General features: G+C 37.1%; 1 protein-coding gene and 1 non-coding gene across 4 annotated transcripts in view; one reads left to right on the top strand and one right to left on the bottom strand.

Annotated features, from left to right (window-relative positions):
- UNC13C (unc-13 homolog C) overlaps window positions 1-22,032 on the top strand; it is a 601,702-nt gene that overhangs the window by 92,261 nt on the left and 487,409 nt on the right. The window lies entirely within an intron of this gene.
- LOC114206600 (U6 spliceosomal RNA) lies at window positions 6,929-7,031 on the bottom strand. The gene has a single exon (XR_003608685.1). It is a non-coding gene; the product is annotated as a U6 spliceosomal RNA (small nuclear RNA).

A 22,032-nucleotide genomic window follows, 5' to 3' on the forward strand; every position in this document is an offset into this window, starting at 1 on the left:
TATTTCACATTTTTATTAAAATGGTTCTCATTTATGTTTACCATGATATGAATATAGTTTACTATAAACCCAAGAGAATCCTTCTATTAAATGTATTTACTTGAACATCTTTTATTTTATCTAGAATTATCAATTGCTTTGTTCATTCATTTGCTTAAATTTCCATGCCCCAATCATTTCTTCCCTACATGATGCACCATTATACCTATCAGAAAACTATCAGTATTATTGCTCCTGGGTTCATTGCTTGGGATTCCTGCTTCATCACTCTTCCTGGGATTTCCATTGGCAACCATCCTGGGAATTCCCTTTATTGTTTTTATATGCTGCCTGGATTCTCTCTCTCTCTTTGGAATAGCTCTTTGTAATTGTGGAGGTCAATAACTTTCTGAGAAGAATCCATACAACAGTCACTTTTTTTTAAACTTTTTTTTGGTGGGGGGAGGGAGCATATTCATATTTGGAGATGTTTTTGTCTGTAGTAACTTTTTTTCCCCCTAAAGTTCTTGAGTTTATTAATTTTCCACAGATTTCTTTGTTCTTCTCTGTGGAATTGTTTTAACTTGAGAGTGGACGTCCAGGACTGGTCTCTAAATTTATCTTTGCATTGCCCTTTTCTTCATGTTCTGATTCCTAAGAAAATTTTCTCACCTATATTTCTCAACACTTAAATTAAATAGTTTTGAGGAGGCATTTGCCTGCTTTTGTGGCTCTAGAAGTAAATTGAGCAAGGGGTCTGATAGTTCAATAGTTCATATATAGGATTTTATTTAACTTTGCTATTTTTATCTCATTCTCACCATTTTTCTGGAGTTTTGGGGTCCATACCTCTCAGATTTCTCATGAGAACAAACCTTGGGTCTCCTTCCTGAGGCAGTGACAGCTTGACTGTGCATGGTGGTGAATATGATCTAGGGGTCCAAATACTGTATTCAGATAGTAAATCATTCTCTCTCTTTCAGCTCCTTTCTCAGCTCCTTATATTCCTTGCTGCCTCCCCACCCCTGCCCCCATCACTTTATCATCTGGAATTTGTGAAGTGTTCTTCGGAATAAATTGACACTTCAGGTTGTTTCGTGTAGCTTCCTCGATTCTGAAGTTTTTATATGTTTTAATCTTTGTCACTTAAGTGACAAAAGGGAGAAGAGATACATGTTTTGGCCAATTCATTTTTAAACAGAAGTTTAATGTTGTATCATAAAGCCCTCACATGGATAAGGAATGGAAAGCTTGAAATCAAACAACACCCTCTACGACACTTCTACTGGTTTGTGATGAAAATCCAGAGGCAGGAAAATCATACTGTTTCAGAAATCATGAAAATCTGAACTATGGCAGTGATAGAACTGGGTTGGAAGACTGTGAGTGTGAGAGGGGTTTAGGAGATGGTTCAACCAAATTTAGTGACTAGCTGAATTTGGGGGTGAATGGAATGAATGGAATAGAAAGTTGAGGATGACTTCAAGGCTTTGACTTCATGACTGGATGGAAGCCATTACCATCCTTTACACAAAGAGATTGTGGGAGTAAGATTAGCAGAACAATAGGTTAGTTCTGTTTTTAAACTTACTGAATTGGAGATGCCTGGATCTCACCCAAGTATAGATGGTCACCAGGTAGATACTTTGTTTTGAAATGCAATGACTGCAGTAGGTACTAGAGTCATCCTTCATGGTGTAGTTGTAATGAGCTATAATAATTCTATTTGTTGATATAGCAGTATTTTCAGATACCTTGACTCAGCAGATATAAGTAATGTAGTGAATCCATTTCAGAAGCATTTGACTTCACTTGAAATGAGAAAGAATTATAAGACCTCTGAGATTCATGTTTATAGTATTAGGCGATGATATATAGAGAGCAGGATCTGAAGCCTAGAATTTGGATTTGTCAGAGTTGATAATTTCCTTTCTTATAAAAATGAATTATTGGTCTTCCAGTCATCTGGAAGTGAATAAATATTAAAACAAGAACTTGAAGTACCCCTAAGGACCACCTAAATTCTTCTAACCCTTAAAAAATACATCAAGTACAAATATTTTCAGATTTGCTGCAGAAGTATTGTAGATTTGAAAGCTTAACAGAATGGCTTGTGATGGACTTGCTTAGAATAAAAGTAGCATGTAAACATCGTGTCACACACATTCTTTTTCTCTTATTTTCTTTAATTTTAGCAGAGAAGTCATCCTTTAGCCTTTCAAATAAAGCTAATCCTTTCTGTCTTATAGGCTTCATATTTTTTTACCCAACAAATTTCTTTTTTTCAGTCATTCCTTTCTTCCATCCATCCTCTGAATAGACATTTTATAGATGACTTCTATATGACTCAGTGTTAGGCTGGCCAGAATGTCAAATTAGCCTGCGTATTGGTGGTTTGCATCCCTCTTGGGAGCTTTCCCAATCTGTAATTGGCCCCTGTCCTCAGGGCAGGTAGAGACTAAAGAAACAGGCAGGCCATTCCAGGTTGGTAGGTGGGAGTTTGAATAAGCAAAGGGAACTTCCATATGAGGCTTGTCTTGTGTGGCAGCAAGGCAAATGGATCCCCACATCCACCCTCCTATTCTTAAAAGTTTATAAAGAGACCCTAAAACTTTGCTCCATCATGTATACTGTGCAGGTGTTTTTAACACCACATCACCATCTCAAGGTTATGACCTTGGAGCAGCCTCTGGGAGCAGGAAAGGTAAGTGGAACCCACATTCTAAGGACAGGGAAGAGGGTGAGGAGCCTCCAAATGCCCTGGTCCAGCTCCCAGGTCAGGCTCATTCATGTCTTTTTGATGATATTCCCCAACATGTGTTTAATAGCCATTAGACAGCAGTGCAAGTTGAATCAAGGGTGGTCCTAACGGTAGCAGTTAGGCAAGACAGAAGAGACAGAAAAAGCACTCTCCTTGATTTTTTTTTTCGCTCATATATGTTCCTATACTATATAATGAAAGATACTTTTAGAAGGATGTTGCATTCCTGGAAAAATTCTCCAAAGTAGCTCACAGGTTAGTATACAGTAGACATCAATTGACCATGTTGAAATTAAATATATTTTTTGAAAAATATCAGAAAATTAGCCAATATATCACTAAAATACCTATTTTCATTGACATAAAAAGAAAAGTGTGACTAATATTTTTGATTGTTTTATTTTAAATATTTCCCATATCACAATTAAATGCCTAAGTCATGGTCTGATTTTTCTGATTTTTTTTCAAAGATTTATTTGTTTTATAGAGAGAAGGAGGGGGGAGAGAGAGAGAGAGAGAGAGAGAGAGAGAGAATGAGTGGGGGTAGGGGCAGAATCTCAAGCAGAATTCCCGCTTAAGCACGGAGCCCAATGCGGGTCACCATCCCACAACCCTGAGATCATGATCTGAGCTAAAATCAAGAGTTGGACGCTTAACCTACTGAGCCACCCAGGTGCCCCTGATTTTTTTATTTTTATTTTTAAATATACCAGTAATTGAACAGAATAAGACTGAAAATAAGGACTACCTGTTACAAGGGTAGGGGAAAGGTTATAACAAAAGAGAACTTGTATTTTAAATGATAATCATTCAACTATCAGTATAAACCTTTCCAAGCCAGTTTAACCTAGTGTCTGACAAAGTTGTATTGTTTGATATATATAAGTATGTACCAGACATGGAGTTAAAAATGTAGAATTGGTTATAAAGATGATCACCTGTTTCCCATTTTTTGAAGGAGCTCACAATCTGCAGAGAGGCAGTAAAATAAGGCAGTCTTTAAAATTTATGGTATTAATCCAACTTTGGAACCCAACTGAGAACTGGAGGAGAATTGGCTTTCAATGACGCTGCTTTCCTACAGAATGAGAACGAAGCTATTAGTTTAAAAGGTATTCGAGTGATATACAACACGTACGGGAAGTAATTTTCTCTCAAACTTTTATATTAAATAGCATTATGCCCATTACTTTCAGATGGTTTTGCTGTCTACTTTTAAGGAAACATGAGACTATATTAGATCATATCTTAAGCCCTCTTTATTTTCATTCTAGGATTATATAAAAAGAGCAAAGCATCATTTAAAATGAGACTTCTCATTAGAAGATTTGAGTCTTGAGGGAATTTTTAATACAAAGTTACTGAGAACTGGTACAAGCAAAAGAAAAAAATGATGGTTTCTGTCACTGTTTGTGTGGTACCACACCTTGTAAAACAGTAAAACACGCTTCAGAGAGAGTTTTTCAGGCATGTTTTGTTTTTGGTTCTGTAGCAAATTTTTGAAGATAACGGTTTGACAATAGTTTTTCTGTTATTTCTACCATAAATGTATTTGAGTAAACCCTTTAACTTAAAATCTCAATGTAGGTGAAGAAAAAATTATCCAGTATGTAGTAGATTTGATATCAAGTCTCAAATTATACCACATTTCCTCCCCCACCTCACCACAGAATGTAGATTTACCTCCAAAACTAGGTAAGAATTATCGTAATCAAAGGAAAGGGACTTGTCTTTCACTTAGTTGTAACTTGATGTTTTCTCTCCATTTCTATTATTTTGACTGAAAACTAGCAGCAGTAGGTTAAAGAGGTAAAAATACACAGTCAGCTGGATTTTTCTCCAGAGGTTAACTTAGTGATTACAGGAGAATGAGTCTGCTATGGGGAACACTACAGATTCAAGCAACTCTGTAGACAGAGGCACTCCTCAGCAAATTCAGAAGAGGGAGCATTCCATGTGGCTGTTCGATACTGGGGTGGTTTGCTTTTATACATTCGGCTGGGAGGAAATCTGATATACGGAATAAGAGAACCTGGAATATGGGTGCAGGCTTCCAGTTCATTTACCTAGAGTGTGATTCCTGTCCTCTCCACCTGTTTGTGGGGATACCCCACCCACTTTTTCTATCTTTTGCACCCCTGGGTTGACAGATGTTTCCTAAGATTAGAAATCTTTTCCATGTGTGGCTGTCTCAGCCTCCAGTAAAGGTTTACAGAACTGATAGAGAAAAATATCAAGTTCCTTGTTAGTGGAGGCAAAATTTTTACAAACTATATTTTCTGACTAATAGAAATAATTTTGTTTTTAATCTTCAGAATAATCCATACACCATTAGCTCTGTGTGTACAGGCACTCCTTGATAAGAGGTAGAATCATGAAAGAGTGTGGATTGTAAGTTGCAGGGGTGTGGATGGAGATATTATGGGTGAATAATCCTTCTCCTCCTGCCAAATCTGTTCAGACAGATTGTGAAAAACATTCGCTATCAGAGTCCCTCTGCTTTGTGGCTGCACCATCTTCCTTAGGCATTAGCAGTCAAGAAGAGGTCTATTCTAAACATCCTCTGTAAGTATGGTTGCAGGTCTTCTGTTTGAAGTAGAAATATTAATAGATAATTCTGAATCTGGGAAATTCTGCAAGAGACAAACAGTACTTTACAAAATTCTATACCAGGAGGGGTAGGAGAAAATGTCATTATTCTGTTTGTTAGGTCGAATGAAATCTGAATGCAAAATCAGCCTCTGTGTTTTCAGTGTATTTCCTGAGAAGTGAAATTGCTGTCCATGTTTTGAAGACTCACAGTGAAGAGATTACAAGAATAAAATAATGCATTTCATGGTAACTGGTTTCAAAGTGATTAAAAGAGGCTTTCACTCATTAGAAAAAAATGTAATTGAATATTATTTGAATATTATAGCTCTAGCCATATGACATCTTTTGTGAAAATTAATGAATATTAGTTTTCTGGACCATTAAGCAGAGCCTGGAGCAAAGATCAGAGTTGTTTTGTTGTGAATTTTCTTCCTCATGAACTTTGGTGCCTAATATAATTCCCTTTTTTTAGTGATTTACTTGAAGAGAACTTATTAGCTTCATGAATGACTTCCATTAGAGATTACCTAGCTAATGAAATGGGCAGGGATGGAAAGCTTGATGATCTAGTTCTTCCTTTGGCAACATCATGTTAGAGTCAACAGTTGCTTTCCAGAAGCTCACACCCCATTGTACTTTCTTTAACACATAATAACTTATTTAGAGGGCTATCACTAGGTTAAATGAATCAAAGAATTCTGCTTATACAAGTTGATGATGACTCTGATTTTCCTTGGTGAAAGAGCAGGGTGTGATGCACACTGCAAAATTTGATGGAGCATACTCTACCCTCTCCTTTTTCCCTGAATTTATACCAGAATTGCTGTATTAGTAAATGAAATATAATTATCATTTCATTTTGACTTGACACTTGAAAAAGCATCCTCCTGTTTATATGATATGATGAGGTAGATGTTAGTAACCAAAGTCTCCCACATACCTTCCTTAACCGAGAATTCCGTAAACATCAAACCATTTAAACATAGAAAAGGTATGTGATCTTGCTAGAAAATGACTTTATTATGTTCTTATAAAAAAATAAAGTTGTTGCCTAAACTCAGTGGTTTTTGTTCTCCTTTTTAAGAGCACTGACCCAGTTATAAAGCAGATAAAGTCGGAACTGCTGTGCTTGAATCTGAGGTGGTGGGTGCTAAGTCCTAGCTGCCAAGCGTTTCCTTGCCCAGTGAAGCTTCTCTCAGGAACTCCAGGGCTTCTCAGAACACAATCTGAAGCACACTAGGCAACATGATCTCTACGATCTCAGAAGAGGATTCCAACAAGTGATTTTTGTTTGCATGTTATTTGCTCTGTACTCTGCTTTACCTCACGTGTAATTGGTGGGGTACCATCCAAGTATGGTAAGATTTGGAAAATGGAAAAGCCAAAGAATACTTGAGGGCACAAGGAGCCAGTCATGTGAGGCAGAGAGGAATGGAATGGGTTGTTTGGTAGTAAATAGGGAGATAGGAAAGGAGCCATTGCTCTTTAAAGGTTATTTCACTCTCTAGTCTTTCCTTCCTTTCCTAGGGACAATCACTATAAAAAAATCTCATGTGTATTCTTTCAGGATGTATTATAATTTCACTATCCATAAATATAGAAATGATGCCATGCTAGATAATTCTGTCATCCTTTCACAGGGTCCATGCTAATCTTCTCTGTATCATTCCAATTTTAGTATATGTGCTGCTGAAATTGCTTTCTAGACTAGATAATTTCTGCAACTTGCTTTTTAAATTCAGTATTCTTTTAAAAACTACACTGATGCCTATTGGTCTGATTAATTCATCCAAATGTATTTTACCATATATCAAAATTCCCTATTAATGGGAAAAATATGGTACAGTATACCCTATGACAAATAATGTTGTAGTAAACATCTTTTTATTTGTAATCTGCTACATAAGTGTAAGATTCTCTTCATGTTACATACCTAACAGATTTTTTTGGCAATTGGGTGAGCAAATTTCAACCTTACTAGAAACTGTGATTTCATTTTCAAAAGTGGTCATAGACATTTTTAACAGTACCTCATGGAGGTTTCCATCCATAACAACTTGACAGTCTCAGATATTTCATTTTCTTTTCCATTCCAGTGGTTGTGAAATAAGATATCAGTGCTTAATGTTAACTTGCACAATCCTTATACCTTAACAGTTTGAACACCTTTTCCTATACTAATTTCCTCTTAGGAAACGCATTTCAACATGCAATTTATTTTTCTACCTGTTTTTCAAATTCTTTTATGGAGGCAAAGCTAATCCTCTGTTGTATGTTGCAAATACATTTTCCTGCTCTGTTGCTTCTTTACTTCTGATGTGATACATTTGTCATGCCTATTCGTGATAATTTATGCTTTCGGTGTCTTGTGGCAATTTACACATAGAACATATATCTATATATGTATATAGATATAATCCATATTCTATATATATTTAAAGTTTGTCCACATTTAGATTTTAATGTACCGTGTTTAAATTTTTTTTCAGGGTGGCTTTTATTTTTAACTTTTTATTTAAATACAATTTAATTAACATATATTGTATTATTAGTTCCAGAGGTAGAATTTAGTGACTCATCAGTTACATACAACACCCAGCGCTCATTACTTCAAGTGCCGTCCTTAATGCCCATCACCCTGTTACCCCATTCCCCCCACCTCCTCTCCAGCAACCCTCAGGTTATTTCCTATAGTTAAGAGTCTCTTATGTTTTGCCTCCCTCTGTTTTTGTCTTATTTTACTTCCCCTCCCCTATGTTCATCTGTTTTGTTTCTTAAATTTCCACATATGAGTGAAATCATATGGTATTTGTCTTTCCCTGATGGACTTACTTTGCTTAGCATAATACCCTCTAGTTCCAGCCACATAGTTGCAAACGGCAAGATTTCATTTTTTGATGACTGAGTGATATTCCATTGTGTGTGTGTGTGTGTGTGTGTGTGTGTGTGTGTGTGTGTGTGTGTGTGTAAAATCACATCTTCTTTATCCATTCATCTGTCAGTGGACATCTGGGCTCTTTCCATATTTTGGTACCATGTTTAAATTTTTTCCAATGTGATTGTAGCATTTTACGTTCTCAGGGTAAGCAAGTTTGAGTTGCTTCACATACTTACCAACATTTATTGTCAGTCTTTAATTTCAACCATTCCACAGTATATATTGTAGTATCTAATTGTGGTTTTAAATTTTATTTCCCCAGTGACTAATGATGAAAAGTATCATCTTTGTGCTTTTTGGCCGCTCATGTATTTTCTTTTGTGAAGCATCTGTTCAAATTTTTTGTCCAAGTTTAAATTGGGTTGTAGTTTTGATTAAATACAACTCATTTTTTAACACAGATTTTTTAAACTGCTTAATTAAAAAAAGATAGGCTTAACAGCCTATTGAAAATAGTATAGGTATCACATATACCCTTCACTGAGTTTCCCCCGATAGTTACATGTTATATAATTGGAGCACAATATAAAGACCAGGAATTTGACACTGATACAATGTGTACATATTTTTCATTTTATCGTATGTGTAGATTGTATAACCATCACTGCAGTCCAGATACAGAACTATTCCATCATGCCTTGTGCTATCCCTGTCTAGTCTCTTTCATCCATCGCTCCCATGTTTAACCTTGCATAACCCTGGCAAACACTAATCTGTTTTCCGTCTGTGTAATTTTTTATAAATGGAGTCATATAATATCTGTCATCTGGATATTTTTTTTCTCCTAACATAATGCCCTTGAGATCTAAGTTGCTGTATCAGTTTATTTTTATCGCTGATTAGTATTTAAGGAATACTAATGTATTCCTGGGATGTATCTATTCACCTATTGAGGGATATTTTGGTTGTTTCCAGTTTGAGGCTATTAAAATAAAGCTGTTATGAATAGTCATTTGTAAGATTTGTGTGGATGTTTCATTTTTTCCAGGATAAATGCCCCAGGAGTTCAATTGCTGGCTGTATTGTAGAGGTATATTTAATTTTATAAGAAATTGTCAAACTATTTGAGAGTTATTATATTTTACATTCGCACTGACAATGTATGAGAGACCCAGTTTCACTGCATCCTTTCTAGTATTTGGTATTGTCATTGTTTTTGTTTAACTGTCCTAATAGGTACAAAGAAACATTTCATCACATCTCCAATTTGCATTTTCTGAATACCCAGTGAGACTGATCATCTTTTCATGTGCTTGTTGGTCGTTCATATGTCCTCTTCAGTGAAATGTCTCTACATATTTTGCCCATTTCCTAATTGTGTGTGTATGGTGGTTGTTTGCTGTTGAGGTTTGAGAGTTCTTTATATATTGTAGGTACTAGTTCTTTTTTCAGTATATGGTTTGCAAATATTTTATTCCAGTTTATACCTTTCTTTTTTTAAATGCTTTTTACATGGACTTTCCAACAGAAAGTTTTTAAGACCAAATTATTGACTTCTTTTGTACCATGCTTTTGATGTCATGATTAAGAACTCTTCAAGTTTCGTCTTAGAGACTTTTTCCTGAGTTAAGGTTTTTTTATAATTTTTATTTCATATTTAAATATTCATTTTGAGAATTTTTGCATTAAGGTATGAGCTTTAGGTTGAGGGTGTGTTTTTGCTTATAAATATCCAGTTGCTCAAGCACCAGTTATTTAAAAATCTATCCTCCACTGAGTTGCTTTTTGCATCCTTATAGAAAAATGAGTTCTGTGGATCTTTATCTGGGTTCTCTATTCTGTTGCTTTGATCAATGTTTAATTCTTTCTATTGATATCACAGTCTTGGTTACTATGACTATAAAATGAGTTGTGAAAAAAATTTATATACACACATATATGTATATATACATATATATAATGTATATGTATATATATAAAATTTGGAGACAGTTGGCATTTTGTATCTCAAGGGTTTCAATTCATAAACATGGAATACCTTTGCATGTATTAATACTTTCTTTGATTATTCTCATCACTGTAGGGTGGGTATTTAAATGACCGACAATAATTGTGGATTTGTCTACTTTTCAGTTACATCCCATTTTGGATTGTTATGTCTTCCTGGTCAATTTACCTTTATGTCATTATACAGTATGCCTCTCTCTTTTGCTCTGAAGTCTACATTATCAGATACTAGTTTAGCTACTACTGTATTCTTCTGATTGTATAGTATATCTTTTTCCATTTGTTTACTTTTAGCCTGCCTATATCATTATATTTGAATTGAGTTCCTGAGCATATAGTAAAGTCATGATGTTTTTTATCCATCCCATTAAGGCTTTTTATTTGATATATTTAGACCATTTACATTTAATGCAATTATTGATAAGGATTAAATCTGCCATTTTATTCTTTGTCTTCTGTTTGTTTTCTCTCGTTTTCATTGCCTATCTTTTCTGTATTTCTATAGATTATGCTTCAAGTTTTTCAATGTATCTCTTTGTATAACATTTTTAGTGACAACTCTTGGTATTCCATTATGTATAAGTTTTTTTTATTGCTTCCTTAAAAAATTTCCACAAACTAAAACACAAATTTTTATCTTAGAATCCTGAAGATGAAAGGTCTGTTACAGGTTCACTGGACTAAAGTCAAGGTATCAGCACACCACAGCTATTCCCTTCTGGAGGCTTAGGGAAGAATCTGTTTCAATGATTTTTTCCAGGTTTTAGATGCACCCAGATTTTTTGGCTCATAAACATTTTCCTCTACCTTCAAAACCAACTATGTGTTGAGCATTTTTTAAAAGATTTATTTATTACTGGGGGGGGGAGGGACAGAGTGAGATGGAAAGAATTCCCATCAGACTCCCTGCTGAGCACAGAGTCTGACATGGGACTCAGTCCCATGACCCTGAAATCATGACCTGAGCTGAAACCAAGAGTTGGATGCTCAACTGACTGAGCCACCCAGGCACCACTGTGTGTTGAGCTTTTTAATATTACATCACTCTGACCTCACTCTTCTACCTTCCTCTTCCACTTTGAGTGTCCTGATTACATTGGACCTACCTGATAACCCTGGATAATATTACAATATTAAGATGAGTTGATGAGCAAACTTAGTTCTATCTGCAACTTTAATTTCCCTTTTCTGTATGAAATAAATTATTCTGGTTCCAAGAATTATAACATGGTTTTCTCTGGGGGCCATTAATTTGCCTAGTACACATTATACATACATAATTTGTCAAAGTTGGTTGGTGAATCCATTTTACCAGTTCTAATGAAGTGCAAAAACCTTATTATCTACCACTATATTCCTTTATTCTCTCACATTTAAAGTAAAATCGTCTTAAATATTTTCTCTGTATACACTGAGAATCACATTAGATAGTGTTAAACTTTTTGTTTCAACCATCAAACATAATATAGAAAACTCAAGGGGAGAAGGAAAGCATACTGTGTTACCCATAGTTCTGCTTTTACCATTCACTATCCTTTCTGGATGTTTCAAGACTCCTTTTTTCATTTGCTTTCTGTTCAGAAAATTTTCTTTAGCCATTCATTAAAAGTAAGTTGGCTGGTTATAAAGTCTCATAGTTTTCCTTCATCTGAGAATGTTTTGATTGCCTCTTCATTCCTGAGGATATGTTTGCACTGAATATGGAATCTTGGGTTGATTATTTTCTTCTTCAGCACTCAAAGTGTTATGCCATTTCTTTCTGCCTCTGTGGTTTCTGATAGAAAATCCATTCTCATTCAAACTGTTTCTCCCCTATAGATAATGTGCCATTTCTCTTATTACTGTCAACATTTTTTCTTTGCTTTCAGTTTTTAGGAGTTTGTGATGTGTCTTGACATGAATTTTTCAGTTTGTCCTGTGTATGGTTTATCAGCTTGTTCTGTAGATTTGTGTTTTGTTTATTTTTTGCAAAACTTGAAGACTTTTTTAGGCATTTTTTATTGAATACGTTTCCAACTCTGTTATGAACTGAATGTTTGTGCCCTCCCAAAATTCAGATGTTGAAGTCCTAACTTCTAATGTGATTGTATTTGAACATAGGGTCTTTGAGAGTCAATGAGGTTTAGATGAGGTCATTAGGGTAGAGCACAATGGTGGGATCAGTGTTCTTTTTTCTTTTTTTTTTTTTTACTATTTTTTTTATTATGTTATGTTAATCACCATACCTTACATCATTAGTTTTTGATGTAGTGTTCCATGATTCATTGTTTGTGTATAACACCCAGTGCTCCAAGCAGAACGTGCCCTCTTTAATACCCATTACCAGGCTAACCCATCCCCCCACCCGCCACCCCTCTAGAACCCTCAGTTTGTTTTTCAGAGTCCATAGTCTCCCATGGTTTGTCTCCCGCACCGATTCCCCCCCTTCATTCTTCCCCTCCTGCTATCTTCTTCTTCTTCTTCTTTTTTTTTCTTAACATATCAGAATAGGAAGAGAGGCCAGAGTTCACTCTGTCATGTGAGGATACAGTGAGAAGGTGGACCACTGCAAGCCAGGAAGAGAGCCCTAACCAAGAATCAAATCTGATAGCACTTTGATCTTGGACTTACATTCTCCAGGACTGTGAGAAGTAAATGTCTCTTGCTAAAGCTACTCAATCTACGATATTTTGTTAGAGCAGTTTGAGAAGACTCAGAATTCTGTTCCCTTTTTGTCTGTCTTTCTGGGACTCCAATGAGATGAGTATTATATTTTTAAAATTTTTATCATACTCTCACATGTCCCTAACACTTACTTTCAGGCTCTGTAGTTCAGACTGTGTAATTTCTACTGTTTTATATTCAAATTCACTGATTTCTTTTTTTTTTTCTTTCAAGTGGCTGTTGAGTCCATCGTCTTAGTAATATTTTAGTGGCTGTATTTTTTTTATTTCTAAAATTTCCATTTGTTTTTCATATCTTCAATTTCTTTGAAACTGTCTACTCCTTCCATAAAACTTTTTCTTCATTGGTTCTAGACATATTTTAAATTGTTGAAACATTTTTTTTATTGACTGCTTTAAAATCCTTGTTCAGATACTTCTAACACCTGTATTATCACATTGGCATCTGTTGTCTTTCCTCATTCAGTTTGAGGTCCCTGGTATGACAAGTGATTTTAATATGGACATTTTGGGTATTATAAGACTTCGGGTCTTACTTAAATCTTGTATTTTATCTTGTCTGGCAGTGCTCTGGTACTTGAATGAGAATTCTGACTCATTTCTTCTGATGGAGATGGAAATTTAGGTTTTTTTTTTCCCCTCAGTTTCCATAGATACCCAGGAGGAGAAACTTTTTGTTACTGCAGTGGGAATGACTTGGAGTTGAGGCTTCCTCCTGGGTCTCTGCTTATACTGCCCTAGCTTAGAGGGGAATAGGTGCCTAATTGCTGCTTCCTGTGTAGCCACCACCGACATTGAAGGGTGATTTTGTTATGGCTGAGCAATGATGAAAGTCCTGACTTTCCACTAGGTCTCTTTTAATAAAACTCCATTGAGGAGGGAAAGGGTGTCTCATTACTACTTTCACAGGGGAGAAGTTCAGGCTGTCTGTGTGATTTCCAACTCCCTACTTGGCCTTCTCTGACAGCACTCCAGCCAGTAGAGGGGGTTTGGAGTACCTCATTACAGTCCAGCAAGGGTAGAAGTCTAGGCACTGCTTTTGACCTTCATTGACAGGACTGGAAATGCGGGCCACAGGATTTTGTGTGTAGTCTTTTTTTTTCCCTTTAAATTTTTTATTGTTATGTTAATCACCATATGTTACATCATTAGTTTTTGATGTAGTGTTCCATGATTCATTGTTTGTGCATAACACCCAGAGCTCCATGCAGAACATGCCCTCTTTAATACCCATCACCAGGCTAACCCATCCCCCCATGCCCCTCCCCTCTAGAACCCTCAGTTTGTTTTTCAGAGTCCCATTGTCTCTCATGGTTCGTCTCCCCCTCCGATTTACCCCCCTTCATTCTTCCCTTCCTGCTATCTTCTTTTTTTTTCTTAACATATATTGCATTATTTGTTTCAGAGGTACAGATCTGTGATTCAACAGTCTTGCACAATTCACAGCGCTCACCATAGCACATACCCTCCCCAATGTCTATCACCCAGCCACCCCATCCCTCCCACCCCCCCACCACTCCAGCAACCCTCAGTTTGTTTCCTGAGATTAAGAATTCCTCATATCAGTGAGGCCATATGATACATGTCTTTCTCTGACTTATTTCACTCAGCATAACACCCCCCAATTCCATCCACGTCATTGCAAATGGCAAGATCTCATTCCCTTTGATGACTGCATAATATTCCATTGTGTATATATGCCACATCTTCTTTATCCATTCATCTGTCAATGGACATCTTGGCTCTTTCCACAGTTTGGCTATTGTGGACATTGCTGCTATAAACACTGGGGTGCACGCACCCCTTCGGATCCCTACATTTGTATCTTTGGGGTAAACACCCAGTAGTGCAATTGCTGGATCGTATGGTAGCTCTATTTTCAACTTTTTGAGGAACCTTCATACTGTTTTCCAGAGTGCTTGCATTCCCACCAACAGTGTAGGAGGGTTTCCCTTTCTCTGCATCACTGCCAACATCCGTTGTTTCCTGACTTGTTAATTTTAGCCATTCTGACTGGTGTGAGGTGGTTTCTCACTGAGGTTTTGATTTGGATTTCCCTGATGCCGAGCGATGTTGAGCACTTTTTCATGTGTCTGTTGGCCATTTGGATGTCTTCTTTGGAAAAATGCCTGTTCATATCTTTTGCCCATTTCCTGATTGGATCATTTGTTCTTTGGGTGTTGAGTTTGATAAGTTCTTTATAGATTTTGGATCCTAGCCCTTTATCTGATATGTCATTTGCAAATATTTTCTCCCATTCTATTAGTTGCCTTTTGGTTTTGTGGACTGTTTCTTTTGCTGTGCAAAAGCTTTTTATCTTGATGAAATCCCAATAGTTCATTTTTGCCCTGGCTTCCCGTGCCTTTGGCGATGTTTCTAGGAAGAAGTTGCTGCGGCTAAGGTCGAAAAGGTTGCTACCTGTGTTTTCCTTTAGGATGTTGATGGACTCCTGTCTCACGTTTAGGTCTTTCAACCATTTGGAGTCTATTTTTGTGTGTGGTGTAAGGAAATGGTCCAGTTTCATTCTTCTGCATGTGGCTGTCCAATTTTCCCAACAGCATTTGTTGAAGAGACTGTCTTTTTGCCATTGGACATTCTTTCCTGCTTTGTCAAAGATGAGTTGACCATAGAGTTGAGGGTCCATTTCTGGGCTCTCTATTCTGTTCCATGGATCTATGTGTCTGTTTTTGTGTCAGTACCATACTGTCTTGATGATGATAGCTTTGTAATAGAGCTGGAAGTCCGGAATTGTGATGCCGCCAGCTTTGCTTTTCTTTTTCAATATTCCTCTGGCTATTCAGGGTCTTTTCTGGTTCCATAGAAATTTTAGGATTATTTACTCCATTTCTTTGAAAAAAGTGGATGGTATTTTGATGGGCATTGCATTGAATGTGTAGATTGCTCTAGGTAGCATTGATGTCTTCACAATGTTTGTTCTTCCAATCCATGAGCATGGAACGTTTTTCCATTTCTTTCTGTCTTCCTCAATTTCTTTCATGAGTATTTTATAGTTTTCTGAGTACAGATCCTTTGCCTCTTTGGTTAGATTTATTCCTAGGTATCTTATGGTTTTGGGTGCAATTGTAAATGGGATCGACTCCTTAATTTGTCTCTCTTCTGTCTTGTTGTTGGTGTATAGGAATGCCACTGATTTCGGGGCATTGATTTTATATCCTGCCACTTTACTGAATTCCTGTTTGAGTTCTAGCAGTTTTGGGGTGGAGTCTTTTGGGTTTTCCACATAAAGTATCATATCTGCAAAGAGTGGGAGTTTGACTTCCTCTTTGCCGATTTGGATGCTTTGATTTGTTTTTGTTGTCTGATTGCTGTGGCTAGGACTTCTAACACTATGTTGAATAGCAGTGGTGATAATGGACATCCCTGCTGCGTTCCTGACCTTAGGGGGAAAGCTCTCAGCTTTTCCCCATTGAGAATGATATTTGCTGTAGGTTTTTCATAGATGGCTTTTATGATATTGAGGTATGTACCCTCTATCCCTATACTCTGAAGAGTTTTGATCAAGAAAGGATGCTGTACTTTGTCAAATGCTTTTTCTGCATCTATTGAGAGGATCATATGATTCTTGTTCTTTCTTTTGTTAATGTATTGTATCACGTTGATTGATTTGCGGATGTCGGACCAACCTTTCAGCCCACGGTAAATCCTACTTGGTCATGGTGAATAAATCCTTTTAATGTACTGTTGGATCCTACTGGTTAGTATTTTGGTGAGAATTTTTGCATCCATGTTCATCAAGGATATTGGTGTGTAATTCTCCTTTTTGATGGGGTCTTTGTCTGGTTTGGGGATCAAGGTAATGGTGGCCTCATAAAATGAGTTTGGAAGTTTTCCTTCCATTTCTATTTTTTGGAATAGTTTCAGGAGAATAGGTATTAATTCTTCTTGAAATGTTTGGTAGAATTCCCCTGGGAAGCCATCTGGCCCTGGGCTTTTGTTTGTTGGGAGATTTTTGATGACTGTTCAGTTTCCTTAGTGGTTATAGGTCTGTTCAAGTTTTCTATTTCTTCCTGGTTCAGTTTTGGTAGTTGATACATCTCTAGGAATGCATCCATTTCTTCCAGGTTATCTAATTTGCTGGCATATAGTTCCTCATAATATGTTCTTATAATTTTGTAATTTCTTTGTATTTGTATTTCTTTGGTGTTTGTTGTGATCTCTCCTCTTTCATTCATGATTTTGTTGATTTGGGTCATTTCTTTTTGATAAGTCTGGCCAGGGGTTTATCAATCTTGTTAATTCTTTCAAAGAACCAGCTCCTAGTTTCGTTGATCTGTTCTACTGTTCTTTTGGTTTCTATTTCATTTATTTCTGCTCTGATCTTTATTATTTCTCTTCTCCTGCTGGGTTTAGGCTTTATTTGCGGTTTTTTCTCTAGCTCCTTTAGGTGTAGGGTTTGGTTGTGTATTTGAGACCTTTCTTGTTTCTTGAGAAAGGCTTGTATTGCTATATACTTTCCTCTCAGGACTGCCTTTGCTGTATCCCAAAGATTTTGAACAGTTGTGTTTTCATTTTCATTGGTTTCCATGAATTTTTTTAATTCTTCTTTAATTTCCTGGTTGACCCATTCATTCTTTAGTAGGATGCTCTTTAGCGTCCATGTATTTGAGTTCTTTCCGACTTTCCTCTTGTGATTGAGTTCTAGTTTCAAAGCATTGTGGTCTCAAAATATGCAGGGAATAATCCCGGGCTTTTGGTACTGGTTGAGACCTGATTTGTGACCTAGGATGTGATCAATTCTGGAGAATGTTCCATGGGCACTAGAGAAGAATGTGTATTCCGTTGCTTTGGGATGGAATGTTCTGAATATATCTGTGAAGTCCATTTGGTCCAGTGTGTCCTTTAAAGTCTTTATTTCCTTGTTGACTTTGCTTAGATGATCTGTCCATTTCAGTCAGGGGGGTGTTAAAGTCCCCCACTATTATTGTATTGTTGTCAATGTGTTTCTTTGCTTTTGTTATTAATTTCCTTATATAATTGGCTGCTCCCATGTTAAGGGCATAGATATTTACAATTGTTAGATCTTCTTGTTTGATAGACCCTTTAAGTAGGATATAGTGTCCTTCCTCATCTCTTATTACAGTTTTTGTTTTAAAATCTAATTTGTCTAAGGATTGCCACCCCAGCTTTCTTTTGGTGTCCATTAGCATGGTAAATGGTTTTCCACCCCCTCACTTTCAATCTGGGGGTGTCTTTGGGTCTAAAATGAGTCTCTTGCAGACAGCATATCGATGGGTCTTGTTTTTTAATCCAATCTGATAGCCTATGTCTTTTGATTGGGGCATTTAGCCCATTTACATTCAGGGTAACTATTGAAAGATTTGAATTTAGTGCCATTGTATTGCCTGTAAGGTGACTGTAACTGTATAGTGTCTGTGTTCCTTTCTGGTCTCTGCTGCTTTTAGGCTCTCTCTTTGCTTAGAGGGCCTCTTTCAATATTTCTTTTAGGGCTGCTTTCGTGTTTGCAAACTCCTTTAGTTTTTGTTTGTCCTGGAAGCTTTTTATCTCTCTATTTTCAGTGACAGCCTAGCTGGATATAGTATTCTTGGCTGCATACTTTTCTCATTTAGTGCTCTGAAGATATCATGCCAGTCCTTTCTGGCCTGCCAGGTCTCTGTGGATAGGTCTCTTGCCAATCTCATGTTTCTACCATTATAGGTTACATAGCTCTTCTCCTGAGCTGCTTTCAAGATTTTCTCTTTGTCTTTGAGTCTCGTTAGTTTTACTATTAGATGTCGGGGTGTTGACCTATTTTTATTGATTTTGAGAAGGGTTCTCTGTGCCTCCTGGATTTTGATGCCTGTTTCCTTCTCCACATTAGGGAAGTTCTCTGCTACAACTTGCTCCAATATACCTTCTGCCCCTCTCTCTCTTTCTTCTTCTTCTGGGATCCCAATTATTCTAATGTTGTTTTGTCTTATCGTATCACTTATCTCTCGAATTCTGCCCTCGTGATCCAGTAGTTGTTTATCTCTCTTTTTCTCAGCTTCTTTTTTTCCATCATTTGGTCTTCTTTATCACTGGTTCTCTCTTCTGCCTCATTTATCCTAGCAGTTAGTGCCCCCATTTTTGATTGCACCTCATTAATAGCCTTTTTGATTTCAACTTAGTTATATTTTAGTTTTTATTTCTCCAGAAAGGGTTTCTCTAATAACTTCCATGCTTTTTTCAAGCCTAGCTAGTATCTTTAAAATCATGATTCTGAACTCTCGGTCTGACATCACACTAATGTCCATATTGAGTAGGTCCCTGGCAGATGGTACTACCTCTTGTTCTTTTTGTTGAGGTGATTTTTTTTTCGTCTTGTCACTTTGTCCAGAAGAGAATAGATGAGTGAGAGAACAAAATGCTAATAGGTTAACAACGTCCGCAGAAAATATACTCTAAACAAATCAGAAAAGGCCTGAAACCAAGGGAAAAGAAAGGGAAAGAAAAACGAAAGAGAAAAAAGAAAAAGAAAGAGATAAAAACAAACAACAACAAAACAAAACAAAAAAACCAGAATATGGTCAAATATGATCAGGCTGGTGTATAGATCAGTGCCACACACTAGATTTTGGGTGTATTTTGGTCTGTTAGAAGAAAGTGCCTTGTAAAAATTTAATGAAAGAAAGACATATATGTACAAAATAAGGGTTGATATGATGAAGGGTGGAATATGAGTATAAAGATGAAAATTATAAAATATTTTAAAAAAGGAATTGATAAGATGTTTGAAAAAATAAAGAAGAGGATTAAAAAAAAGGAAAGAAAGAAAAAAAAGGGAGAGAATGTGATCAGGCAGGAGATTGGAACAAAGCCATACACTAGAGATTAGGGTGTACTTTGATATGTTAGAAGAAACTGTATCTCAAAATTTTAAAGAGAGAACAACTTATATATATATGCCAAAAATAAGGGTAACTACTATGAAGGGATAGAATATGACTCTAAAAATGAAAAATAAAATTTTTTTTTAAAAAAGGGATTGATAAGATATTGGTTGAAAAAGGGAAAAAGAAAAATTAAAAAAAAATAGTTAAAAAAATTAACTGTGAAAGACTAATGAATCATGGTAAAAAAGCCATGAATTCCATGTGCAGTATTCCCCTAGCGCTGGAGTTCTCCCGTTCTCCTTGATCAGTAAACTTGGTCTTGGCTGGTTGTTCTTGCTGATCTTCTGGGGGAGGGGCCTGTTGCCGTGGTCCCCAAATGTCTTTGCCAGAGGTGGAATTGCTCCGCCCTTGCCAGTCTGGGCTAAGCAATCTGCTTGGGTTTGCTCTCAGAAGCTTTTGTTCCCTGCAAGCTCTTGGTACAGCTTTGGAGGATGAGAGTGAAAATGGTGGCCTCCCAATCTCCGCCCGGAGGAGCCGAGAACTCGGGGCCCCGCTCCTCAGTGCACCCCCAGAGAAAAACAGTCAGTCACTCCCGTCTCCCCAGTCTCCGGCCGCACTCCATGCTCACCCGGCCTGTGACCAAGTGTTTCTATCTCTGGCACCCAACCCCGTGTGGAGTCTCCAAGCCCAGCAGATCCCTGCGGTGCGCTCCCGCGCTGCTCCTCCTGGGGGAGGAAGGGGAGTCTCCCCAGATTTGCTGCTTGTTGGGTCCCTGCTGGAAGAGCAGTGGCCCGACTGGGCCACGGATCACAGTTTATGGCACACCCTGAGCTGAGAGCCCACGCCTCGGCCCCGTCTCTGCAGCCGGCTTCCGCGCTCCCATCCCTGGGAGCTCAGGCGCACTCAGGCACCCCTGGTCCTTCTGCGACCCCAAGGGTCCCGAGACCACACTGCCCCGGGAGGATTCCACCCCCCGCTTAGCCACTGCAGCGATGTCCCTCAGCGGAGCCGACTTCTAACAGTTCCGATTTTGTGCTCTGCGGCTCTAGCACTTGCCAGAAGCGGCTGGCGGGGGCCCCTCCCCCGCCGTCTATCCTCCCGAATATCACCTCGGATTCACTTCTCCGCACGTCCTACCTTCCAGAAAGTGTTCGCTTTTCTGTTCAGAGAGTTGTTGTTATTCTTTTCTTCGATTTCCTTTTGAGTTCGTAGGTGTTCAGAATGGGTTGATCCCTATCCAGCTGAATTCCTGAGACCAGACAAAATCCAGGTCTCCTACTCCTTCGCCATCTTTCTCCATCCTTGTCTGTGGTCTTTGGCTATAGAGGGTTAATTATCATCTAAAGGTTTTTGTCTGAGTGGTCTGTCCCTTTCTTGGTTCCTCTGTTACGGATAGTAGGTTTTCCTTGGAGCCTTTCTTGTCTGCACCATTGATACCTCTGGGTTACAGTGTTCAGTTTGGGATATTTGAGGCAAACAGAAAACCCAGAAAACTCATCACTGTATTATACTTTGTGTCTAAAGTCACTAGTCACTATGCCATCTCTCCAAATTTCAGAGCTTTATATGTGCTTATTTTACATATTATGTCCAAAGTTCTTAGTTGTATTTAGTGGGAGTAATAGGGAAAATAAATCTTTTTTTTTTTTTTCCTGGAAGCAGAAGTCTGATTTTTTATATTGTTAAAGCACTATTTTATTTTGGCGATAAATCCAGCTTGGATAAATGTATACACCCATGCTGGATCAAATTCAAAAAATGTATTTAGGATTTTGTTTATGAGTTCTCCTATATGATATTGGTATATAATCTTAGTTTGTACTGTCCTTTTCTGATTTTAATAGCAAGCTTATACTAGCCTTAGAAAATGTACATTTCTCTCTATTTCCATTCTATGTGTTCACTTTACTTCTATAGTAAAATTTGTATTACATTGGTATTATCTACTTAATATGGACTTCATAAAACTTTAAAAAAACCATCTGGTGTTATTTCTTGGGGAGATTTTCCTACTGAATAAAAGTTCCTTAATAATGGTTTTAGTTTTCCATATTTTTTCATAAATGTTAGTAATTTCTTTTAGAAAGTATATTTTTGTTAATGTTTTTAGAAAATTACCTTCAAGTCTTAGCATTAATTGACATAAAGATGTTTATAGCATACTTTTAATTTTTTAAGAATTTCCACTGCATCTTCAGTTACATCCTTTTTACATAATGATATTGTTCATGTGTACATTCCTTCTTTGTAACCAGTCTTGATAAAGAATTGTACTTTTATTTATGCTTTAAAGAAGAAATTTTTCTTTCATAACTTTGA

Source organism: Eumetopias jubatus, unplaced genomic scaffold, assembly GCF_037043125.1.
Source record: "Eumetopias jubatus isolate StellerSeaLion01/CBP00866 unplaced genomic scaffold, mEumJub1_p1.0 scaffold_7, whole genome shotgun sequence".
In the NCBI taxonomy this organism is placed as follows: Eukaryota; Metazoa; Chordata; class Mammalia; order Carnivora; family Otariidae; genus Eumetopias; species Eumetopias jubatus.